Source organism: Pyxicephalus adspersus, chromosome 5 (assembly GCF_032062135.1).
Source record: "Pyxicephalus adspersus chromosome 5, UCB_Pads_2.0, whole genome shotgun sequence".
Taxonomy (NCBI): domain Eukaryota; kingdom Metazoa; phylum Chordata; class Amphibia; order Anura; family Pyxicephalidae; genus Pyxicephalus; species Pyxicephalus adspersus.
Genome location: NC_092862.1, coordinates 95,303,378 through 95,314,214, shown reverse-complemented (window position 1 = coordinate 95,314,214; position 10,837 = coordinate 95,303,378). Strand labels below are relative to the sequence as shown.

The window sequence follows — 10,837 nt, the reverse complement described above, 5'->3', positions numbered from 1 at the left end:
CAGTCATAGAATGAAGTTTATGATAGTTTAGATATTTAACTGCCAAGTGAATAGTGAACAATGGTAAACAACAGGTGTATCCTGTCTACATAGAAATATACTGTATATCGTACCTATATGGTAAGTGTGTTTGTCAATGCTTTTAAATAAAAGGGCTCAGACAGATTACACAAAAGAGAAACATTTGTACGTGTGCAGGACATTGTGAAGGTTCCAGAAAGTGTAGCTAATGGACACAGTGAAGATTGTGGCATGTAGAGCTGGTTCTAGGGTAGGGCAAGTTGGCAATTGCCCAGGACCCCCACATTCTCTATTGCCTATTATCCTGATTTCTGGATTATTAGGACTGCCTATTTTTGCTAATACCCCCCATTTTAGGCTACAGATTCTAGTAAGGTGAGTTGTGTGAAACACAATAAAGGGGGATTTATCTGAAAATAGCAGAAAAGTTTTTGCTTATTTTATGGGGCTTGTGCATCCTATACAAACTAGAATTGTTTCATGTTTAGATTTTAATACAGGAGGCATTAGTTCTGCAGTCATGACAGATACATTATACATACAATTAAATCAAACAAGTACAAAAGTGACATTGGCAGGTGCACCAATAATTTTACCACACGAATTTGCTCTGCACAATTCACTGAGATCCCTTTCACACTTGCAGTGGAAAACCACAGGCACTACCGGGCATATAGCAAACTGCACTGCAGATCACTGTGTTTATGCATTTGTCTTGCTTTTACGCCTCTGGAGCAAGTACCGCACCACAAATGCAAATGCAAGTACACTGGAAGAAGTGACATGTAAATTGCAGGAACTGCCCTGAAACCCCAATTCAACCCCAAACATGTGCACAAAATGGTTTCCGACTATTTCTATTTGGATGAATAAAAGGAGTGCGGTCAAGCATGTGGTAGAATGTTGTAGTCTACAAGTCTGAAAGTTACCTTATTATTCACACTGTATGTTTTAGCATTGTTCTCCAGTCCACTGATTTTTGGGTATGCAGTTAAGTCCATAAATATTTGGACAGAGACAATTTTTTTCTAATTTTGGTTCTGTACATTACCACAATTAATTTTAAATTAAACAACTCACATGCAGTTAAACTGCAGACGTTCAGCTTTGTTAAACAAAAAGATTGCATAAAAATGTGAGGAACTAAAGCCTTTTTTAATACAATCACTTCTTTTCAGGGGCTCAAAAGTAATTAGACAAATTAAAAAGCTGAAAATAAAATGTTCATTTCTAATACTTGGATGAAAACCCTTTGCTGGCAATGACAGCCTGTAGTCTTGAACTCATTGACATCACCAGATGCTGGGTTTCCTCCTTTTTAATGCTCTGTCAGGCCTTTACTGCAGCGGTTCCCTGTTCCTGTTTGTTTGTGGGCGAGCTGTTCCACGCCTTCTCCATACTTTTTTCTTGCTATCATTCTGGTAAAGGTTGATCTTGGTTTCATCTGTCCAAAGAATGTTTTTCCAGGAGTGTGCAGGCTTTTTAGATGTTTTTTTAGCAAAGTCCATTTTGGCCTTTCTATACTTGAGGGCTATAAGTGGCTTGCACCTTGCAGTGCACCCTCTGTATTTACTTTCATGCAGTGTTCTCTTTATGGTAGACTTGGATATCGATACGCCTACTTCCTAGAGAGGGTTGTTCACTTGGTTGGTTGCTGAGTTCACTAGTGCTTTGTTTCTTTCTCATGATTTACCAAACTGTAGATTTTGGCACTCCTTATATTGTAGCAATTTCTCGGATGGGTTTTTTCTGTTTTTGCAGCTTAAGGATGGCTTGTTTCACCTGCATTGAGAGCTCCTTTGACCGCATGTTGTCTGTTCACAGCAAAATCTTCTACATACAAGCACCCCCCCTCAAATCAACTCCAGGCCTTTTATCTGCTTAATTGATAATGACATAACAAAGGAATTGCCCACACCAGCCCAATAAATAGCCTTTGAGTCAATTGTCCAATTACTTTTGAGCCCCTGAAATGAAGTGATTGTGTAAAAAAAGGCTTTAGCCCCTGAAAGTCTGCAGTTCAACTGCATGTGAGTTGTTTAATTTAAAATTAATTGTGGTAATGTACAGAACCAAAATTAGATAAAAGTTGTCTCTGTCCAAATATTTATGGACCTAATTGTATGTGCAGTAAATAGACTCCTTTTCTAAGCCCTGCATACATATCTGTCCACTGCATTTTAAATAGACTTTCGCCAGTTAAAGTGAGGTAATAATTAAATGCCAAGTATGTTCCTATAAACAAAAATGCAACAAAGAGAGTATTGTCCTTCAACAATATCCTTTATAGTTTTATTAAATTCCTGACTGATAAAATAAAAGCACCATTCATGAGGTTTTGCTTTGATTAAAATATGTAAAAATATATATATATAATATATATATATATATATATATATATATATATATATATATAAATATTTAAAATATTGTCTATTGAATACCTTCAGTTTATAGAGAGGTGAGTTCTCATTTAGCAAGGTCTTCAATGCTTTGAATTTGTAAAAAGTTAAAAAAACAGGGAATGTCAGGTTATGAATAAAAATGTAAAATAAGATTTATGCAACCTGATCTATGAAGGATTCATATTTACTAGACAGGACTAAATACTGATATAACCACCAATGTACACGTGCCTACCCTTCCAGCTAATTCACTATCCATTCCAGCAGTCCTATTTGGTATTGGGCAGCTGTGTTAGACTTCAATTACACCAGCAGCACTGGACAGAAATAATAACAAATAAAATAGTAATATGTTCACAATTAGGGGAGGTAAAATAACTCAAAGATGTTTTGGAGAAAAACCTTTATGATAGTGTTATGTACACTTTGTGTTTCTTCATTTCAAATGTGAGCTTCAGAAACCCCCTAAATCTCCTGAACGTCGGCACCCCCAGTCACCAGCTTTTAGACCAGGGGTCAGCAAACTTTTTGAACTACTTGGCCATTTCAGGAGGTCAAGAATGCACACTAGGCAAAAAGAAACAAGGTGTCCAATGAAAGGTTTTTTATTTAAAAATACAGTACGATCAATGGGAAACATGATGTTGCATGTTCTTTTAGACGGGTACAATATCAGGTTTTACAGCTGTTAGTTACTCGACAACATAGTCATATGTGTGTGTATATTTATATAATTATGTATATATATATATATATATATATATATATATATATATATAGGAGTTTGTATTGAATCCAATACAAAATGTTTGAATGAGTTTCAGTTTGAATTTCCCGCACACGCGCCGACGTCATCACGCACGCAGGGAGGAGCCGTCCGGTTTTTTCTTTCTCCGCCGGACGGCTTCTCCCTGCAGAGATCATCCGGCGCTGGAACGAGAAGGACGTGGGACAATCAGCAGGACCAGGTAAGAAGCCGGCCGGCATCTTGTGATCCGCTGGCCCGGCGGATCACAGGATGCCGGCCGGCGGAACACAAGATGCCGGCCGGCGGAACACAAGATGCCGGCCGGCTTCTTACCGTCCCGCTGGCACCCGACGAAGGCACCCGACGCTGGAGAGATCGGTGGACGATGATCGATGGAGGACGACGCTGGATAAGCACAGGGGGACCAGGTAAGTAAGGATGTGAAAAATCTCGGGCTTAACCATCCTTGCACTTTTTTTTTGCCCGAGCGAAGGTCGGGCTTAACTGCAAGGAGGTTAAATAACTTTCAGTGTTACTGGTTTGAGTCCCTCACCTTTAATTTTTCTATTATTTGTAACACAGGACTTGCTGAAAAGCTGCTAAGCTTTAAAATAATAATTTTGTGCAAACTGTGTCATATTTTAGTAGGTATATTTTTGCACTCTTCATTCTTGTCTGTTAATGGAATGCAAATCTCCAGTCCATTTAGTTATATTCTGGAATGGTGCATGGTTTCTTCAGTACCCAGTAACATGTTGTAGCCAAATATTGATCTGAGTAAAAATACTAGAAAAAAAATGAGGCAGCTTTAAAGCCTTTATCAAATATTTGTCAAGAGACATGTAGCAGCCACTCTACAAAAAAGGAGAGTATATTTAGATCCCCTGAAAGTTAGAATTTTAACAATCAATAGAATTTAAGATAATGGATACAGGGAAGGAAACAAGTATATGCCTTCAATTTATAAGAATATACATAAAAAGAAATTCTAGCTAAGGTGCAATATGACTTACCCAACGAGAGAGAGAGCAGAGAGGGAGAGCAGTCTCTGTATTCCCTTGTCACACTACAGGTCCTGTGCTACCACAAGCGAGGAACTATGGCAACCCTTGCTGACACGAGTGGGCGAAGCCAGAACTGAGCCAGGGCTCTGCAATTGACTTGCCTAGCCATGGTGATCCACCCCTGATTTGGATAATTTCCCACGGTACACCTGAAGATCTCTCACGGCGCACTAGTGTGCTACAGCACAGCGGTTGATGATCACTGACATAGAGTATCCTAGTCTACCATCGGCTATACGCCCAGTGACTCATTCAGATAAAATCCCAGTGCCGGTTTTCGTTATACTACCCTCTCTTGAAGAACATGATTATGGTGATGAACTAGGTGACAACAATGATGAAGAGTTTGAAATTGAAGAGGACTCTGTTCGTAAGGGATTTGATCAGCATGAGTTGAGTGATTTGGCATGTGATTTGGGACTCAAAGAAGGCTTCAGAACTCCTAGCATCAAGACTGTATGAGCAAAACTTACTTGAAAAAGTAACGAAGGTATTGTACTTTCGAAGCAGAGAAATTGCATTTCTGCAGTACTTTGAAACTGACAGTGGCTTTGTGTATTGCAATAACATACCTGGTTTAATGGAGGAATTGGGAATTCCAATCTATAACTCAACTGCATGACGGCTATTCATCGATAGCTCAGTATGTCCTCCTTCACAATGGCAAAATATTTGGGTCAGTCTCAATTGGCCATTCAGTTTCTCCTTGTGAAGAATATGCAGACATAAAGAGAGTCATTTGGGTTTTTGCAATATCACTAATACAATTGGGTTATCTGTGTTGATCTTAAAATGGTATGCTTCCTCCTTGGTCAGCAACGGCGGATCCACTAAGTACTCCTGTTATCTGTGCATGTGGGACAGCAGAGCTTGCTTGAGAGGCATTGGGTGGAAAGGAATTGGTCTCCACGATCTGCCCTAAAACCAGGTGATCAAAACATTCTACATGAGCCACTTGTTGATAGAAAGAATATTATATTCCCGCCTCTTCACATGAAACTGGGTCTGATGAAGTTGGTTAAAGCTTTGCCAACTGAAGGAGACTGTTTCAAGTACCTAATTTTGGCATTTTCTACCCTGTCATTTGAAAAGATAAAGGCCGGTATACTTGATGGTCCACAGATTCAGCAGCTCATCAAAGATGAACATTTTATCAGGACAATATCTGAAGTCGAAAAGAATGCTTGCTTATCATTAAGCTAATCCTTGTCAAGGATTTTCTTGGAAACGCACGAGCAAATAATTACACAGAAATTTTCCAGAAACTCTTGGAGAGTTACAAAATGCTTGGTTGCAATATGAGCATAAAGGTGCATTTTCTGCATAGCCATCTTTCTAACTTCCCGGAAAACCTTGGTGCAGTCAGTGATGAGCAAGGTGAACGATTCCATCAAGATTTGAAGGTCATGAAAGGACGGAATCAGAGTAGATGGGATGACCATATGATGGCTGACTATTGTTGGAGCATCCGGCAGGATTGTCCTAACACTGAACACTCCAGGAAAAGCTATAAGCGCAAATTTTTACCTTTACCGCTTAACCGATTCATTTTCAAATGTGTTACTGTAAAAAAAAATGTCAAAGAATAACAATAAATCCTTTGTATGTACATTCCAGTTATTTCATTATTTTTTAATTGTATGTAAAATTTGTATGTTTTTTGGCATAAATGTAGGGTACCCTGTATTGTAAAAACTATATGTGATAGAAAAAAAAATGGGTCATTTCTGATTCACCACCCTAAAAATAGTAAAAAACAAATGTAGGATCTAACTCAACAAAAAATTTGCTCCCCAGCGTAATTTACTAGTAGGTGTAGTAGAGTAATAAAAAACCAGTAGACCCAACAGTCATGACATGCATGCTCCTGGCTACTGATTCTGTATGCCTAAACACAATTAATTAAAAGGGATTGTTCAAAATAATAGCAGTGTGGAGTTCAATTAGTGAAGTCATTCACTTGTGACAAAACAGGTGTCAATTATGACCCTTACTTAAAGAAGGAAGGCAGAAAATGGGTCATGAGTAAATGGATCCTTTCAGATATTGCTCAGAAGAACATTATTGTTTGATTAAAAAGTTTAGGCGATTAGGGAGGGGAAAACATATATAGAGTTGCAAAAAATGATAGGCTGCCCAGATAAAATGATCTCAAATGCTTTAAAATGGAAAACAAAACCTGAAAGATGTGGAAGAAAACTGTCATTTGAATTCATAGAATAGCCAAAATGGCAAAGACTCAGTCAATGATCAGCTCCAGGAAAATCAAAGAAGGTCTAAAGTTACCTGTGATTACTGTTACAATTGGAAGACAACTATGTGAAGCAAAGTCTTAATATTGATAAAAAAGACATGCTAAAGAGGTTACAGTTTGCCAAAGAACACAATGGCATAAAGGGAAATAGTGCAACATTTTGTGGACTAATGAAAGCAAGATTGTTCTTTTTGTGTCTAGGGGCCGCAGACAGTTTGTCAGACGACCCCCAAACACTGAATTCAAGCCACGGTACACTGTGAAGCATGGTGATGCAAGTGTCATGATATGGGGTTGTTTCTCATACTTTGGTGTTGGGCCTATTTATCACATACCAGGGATCATGGATCAAGTTTGAATACATGAAAATGCTTCAAGAGGTCATGTTACCTTATGCCAAAGAGCAAATGGCCTTGAAATGGATTTTTCAACTAGACGACTCCAAACCAGTAAATGAGCAATGTCTCCAGAACAACAAGATTGACGCTACAGAGCAGTCAGCCCAATCCCTGGACCTTAATTTATTAGAAAACTTGCGGGGTAACATCAAAAATGTTGTCTCTGAGACAAAACAAAGAAAATCCGGAAGAATTGTGGAATGTAATTTAATCATCCTGGGCTGGAATACCTGTTCACAAGAGCCAAAAGTTGGTTGACTCCATGCAACACAGATGTGTAGCAGTTCTCAGAAACAGTAAATATATAACTAAATATATATATATATATATTCAGTGATTAAAAGGAAAGCAAAATCCTGAAACATTTTTTCAGTTAATACAGTGAATTCTTAAGTTTTCCATTTTCTTCACTTTCTGTAAATGAATAACACAGATTTGATAAAGGTTTCTTCATGTTTTGATTTGGTATATGGAATGTGCAGTGTCCCCAATGCATTTGCGTATATAGAAATAAAAGCTATGTTTTGCAAAGGATTTTGAACTTTATTCACTTTTTTTAAACACACTGCTTTCATTCTGAATGCAACTCTATATTGCAGGATTGATCAGGAACCACAACATACATATAATAAAAAAAATCACATACATAGAAAAGAATGCTAATTATATAATTTATTGGTAAAATAAGGAGTTACCTGTGCCAATTGCACAACTCAACAGCCACCATCCGGAGAGATATTGCCTCTGAATCTGTATCCTCTGGAACTCTTGAAACCTGATTCTTTGTATTATAATGCTCAATGTAACTTCTAGACCTCCTGAACCTGATTCTTTGTACTACAACTTAGCTGAGCCAACATTACTCCAACCACCCCCATGCTTTCCAAGTAGTGGGTAGGAGTAAGCTTAGTCAGTAAACTTAATCTTAGTTTTTGCTCTCTCACTCCCTAGTATGTGTTGTTGTATAGACATTACTAGAGGATGAAATCAAATAAAAAACAGGTATTTATATACCTGTGTATATATATATATATATATATATATATATATATATATATATATACTAATTCTAAAAGCATTTTTATTTTGTAATAATTATTAGTGTTTTTAACCACTTGAATCCTGGATGTCATTTTTAAACAGCAGAGATATGGATCCTTTGGGTCCCCACCATTTGTCTGGAAGCAGCAGCTGTGATATTAGAGTCCAGGGAAAGCCCAGGGTGTGAACCACTCCGCTCCTGAGCTTCCAATCTTCTACATAGCGCTCTATATTATCACCTGTATAAGATCACCTTAGACACAATCCTTCCTGTTTACATTGCAGGGGATATGACATCATCAGTGACATCATAGCACTTCCATCTAGTACAGAGGCTCAGAGAAAACAACTAAAGCTCTGTTCACATGCCAAACGACTGCAGGTAACGTCCTCGTGTGTGTGACTGCGACATGAAATTACAAACAGCAACTGTGCAACCAAAATTGATTTTAGTCTTTTTGGAACTGCACCGCAATCTTTATGCTAAGAATAGTTAACAACTGCTCTATTCAAAAGTTCAAATCACAATTGTGCCTGCTGCAGAACACCACCCCTCATCTAGGGCTTGAAATGGCCACTTTACAATGGAAAAAGGCCCAGGGACTCTGTACAGTAATACAGCATAAACTCCTACATTATGGCACAATAGGGAGTGTCCTGTAAAAAAAGACCAGTCACTGCTGCTTTCTTCTCACATGCAACTGGTAACTGGTAACTGGTCTTGTATCAGCCCCCGTATAGTTTTCTGAAGGCAGCCTGTATTGGAAAGACCCCAACCAGAGCTCTGGTCTGACATTGGGGTCTTTTACTGGATAGGAGGTGAATCTTTCACTGGGGGCATCTGTAAAGAGATATCTGTCTTAGGTGTCTGACACTGGGGGCATCTGTTAGGTGAGATCTGTCACCAGGGGCATTATCAGGTAAGGTTTTTCCCTGGGGGCATCTATCAGATGAGGTCTGTCACGGGGGCATCTCTCGGGTGAGGCCTGCCACTGAGGTCGGTCATTGGGGGCATCTGTAAAGGGATATCTGTCATAGGTGTCAGGACCTGTTATTGGGGGCATTTGTTTTCTGAAGTCTGTCACTGGGAGCTTCTGTCAGGTGAGGCCAGCCCCAGTGGTCTATCATTAGGGGTATAAGTCAGGTGAGTTTTGTCTCTGGGGGCATTTGTGAGGTGACTTTTGTCCCTGGGGGTATCTATCAGGTGAGTTTTGTCTCTGTCGGGTGAGGCCTGCCCCTGCAGTCTATCAGTCAGGTTAGGTTTGTGTTTCGGACATTGCAGTCTTTTCCAGAATAAACATGAGAACACCAATATGCCCTACCATTGGTCAGGTAGGTGTTTTAGCCCAGGGTGAAAACATTCCCAATACCCCAGGGTGAAGTGAATCATCGGTCACCGCTGCCACATTCACATAAATGTACATCAGTATTTGTATGGTGAATGTACATTTATACCCCGGCACTGTCCTATGATATATAAAGCAGTATTAGGGTCCAGTCATCCTCATCCCGGGTCTCTGAAGAGATCTGAAAGTCCTGAGCACAAAGCCTCATTAATCGGTCACATATAACCGGTCCGTCCAGTCATTCCCCGGTCCTCACCAGCACCATGGGCTGCGAATCGCACAGCAAGCAGGCGGGTCACTGCAAACATCATCATCATCATTACCCCCTCCTCCTCCTCCATACACACAGCTGCTGGGCCCCGGAGGACACCATTCTCCAGCCTGTGTCCTTGGCCCCCACATCGGATCCATCCCCTCCATAGCGAATCATACACTCCAGTCGGAGGAGGAAGTGGAAATAGGAGGAAGGGAGGAGATAAGGAGGCAGGATCGGTGTGGGGGGGATCAGGGCCCCGATTGGGGTGTGGAGACAGGAAAGGAAGGATCGTGTGTGTGTGTGGAGAGCACATAGAGTGTCCGAGGTGCCGGCCGGAGAGGTGAGTGTGGGGTGAATGTTGTGTGTGTGTTTCGCTCCGTCAGATACCACAAAGAACAATGCCCGCTTCCTGTGTGCTATATATAGGAGCGATCATGGGCAGCCACAACACTGCAGGCACATCCATGTGATGGGCAATATGATCCAACACATACATTACATAGCCAGGGCTCCATGATCAGTCTGTGGAGGTGTGGGCACGATCCCTGTGTGAGTATAATGCAGACTGATCATTATGTTGTATTGGCCATCACTAGGGAGATCTATCTATCTATCTATCTATCTATAAATATATGTGTGTGTATATGTGCTGGGATCCACATACATAGGTAGGCTCTGGGGTGAAGAAGATGGGTGCAGAATATGGTTGCTATGGGTAACAGATCCACTTTGTCTCTATGTCTATGGAAGTGTATAATGAATTTCTATGCTTGCAGTATAAGCAATCAAATTCTATGTATATGTCATTAATAATAATGCTTGGTGTTGAGTCAATTTCCATTCTATGTTATATTTTGTTACATGTGTCAGACGTGTGAACATGCATATATAATGGCGGTGTAATGTCTGCATTGCATGGGGGATCAGAAGACTTTATGGATCTGTGTGGATGTTCTGGGAATTGATCTTGCGATGATACAAGTGTCAGGCCTTTCTGGTGGGGTGTGGTGCAGCTTGGTGTTTAGGGCTTTCCCTTTAACTCATTATCTAGGTTGTCCTTCTCTTTCCTATGTGAAATCCCTGATATTACATTTCACTTCCCACCCAAGGCAGTTGGAGAGGTTTGCTGAAATGTGTAAACAATTGGAAAGTTTGCCTGGGCGTCCTGTCATCGCCCCGGTTGTATTGTGATTGCATTTACTGGATACGTTCCGTGATATTTGTATGGAGGCCAGGAACGCTAGTAGGAATTCTCCGAACGGTGCGTTCACATAGCCGAGCCAATTGGTGGGAGTTCTGCATGA

At 40.2% G+C, this 10,837-nt stretch overlaps 1 protein-coding gene across 1 annotated transcript in view; it reads left to right on the top strand.

Moving 5' to 3' along the window:
• Positions 1-9,514: 9,514 nt before the first annotated feature.
• Positions 9,515-10,837, top strand: part of RALA (RAS like proto-oncogene A) — a 29,441-nt gene continuing 28,118 nt past the window's right edge. The window contains exon 1 of the mRNA XM_072412174.1: positions 9,515-9,873. The gene's annotated coding sequence lies outside the window, so the exon portion shown is untranslated. The remainder of the gene's footprint in view (positions 9,874-10,837) is intronic.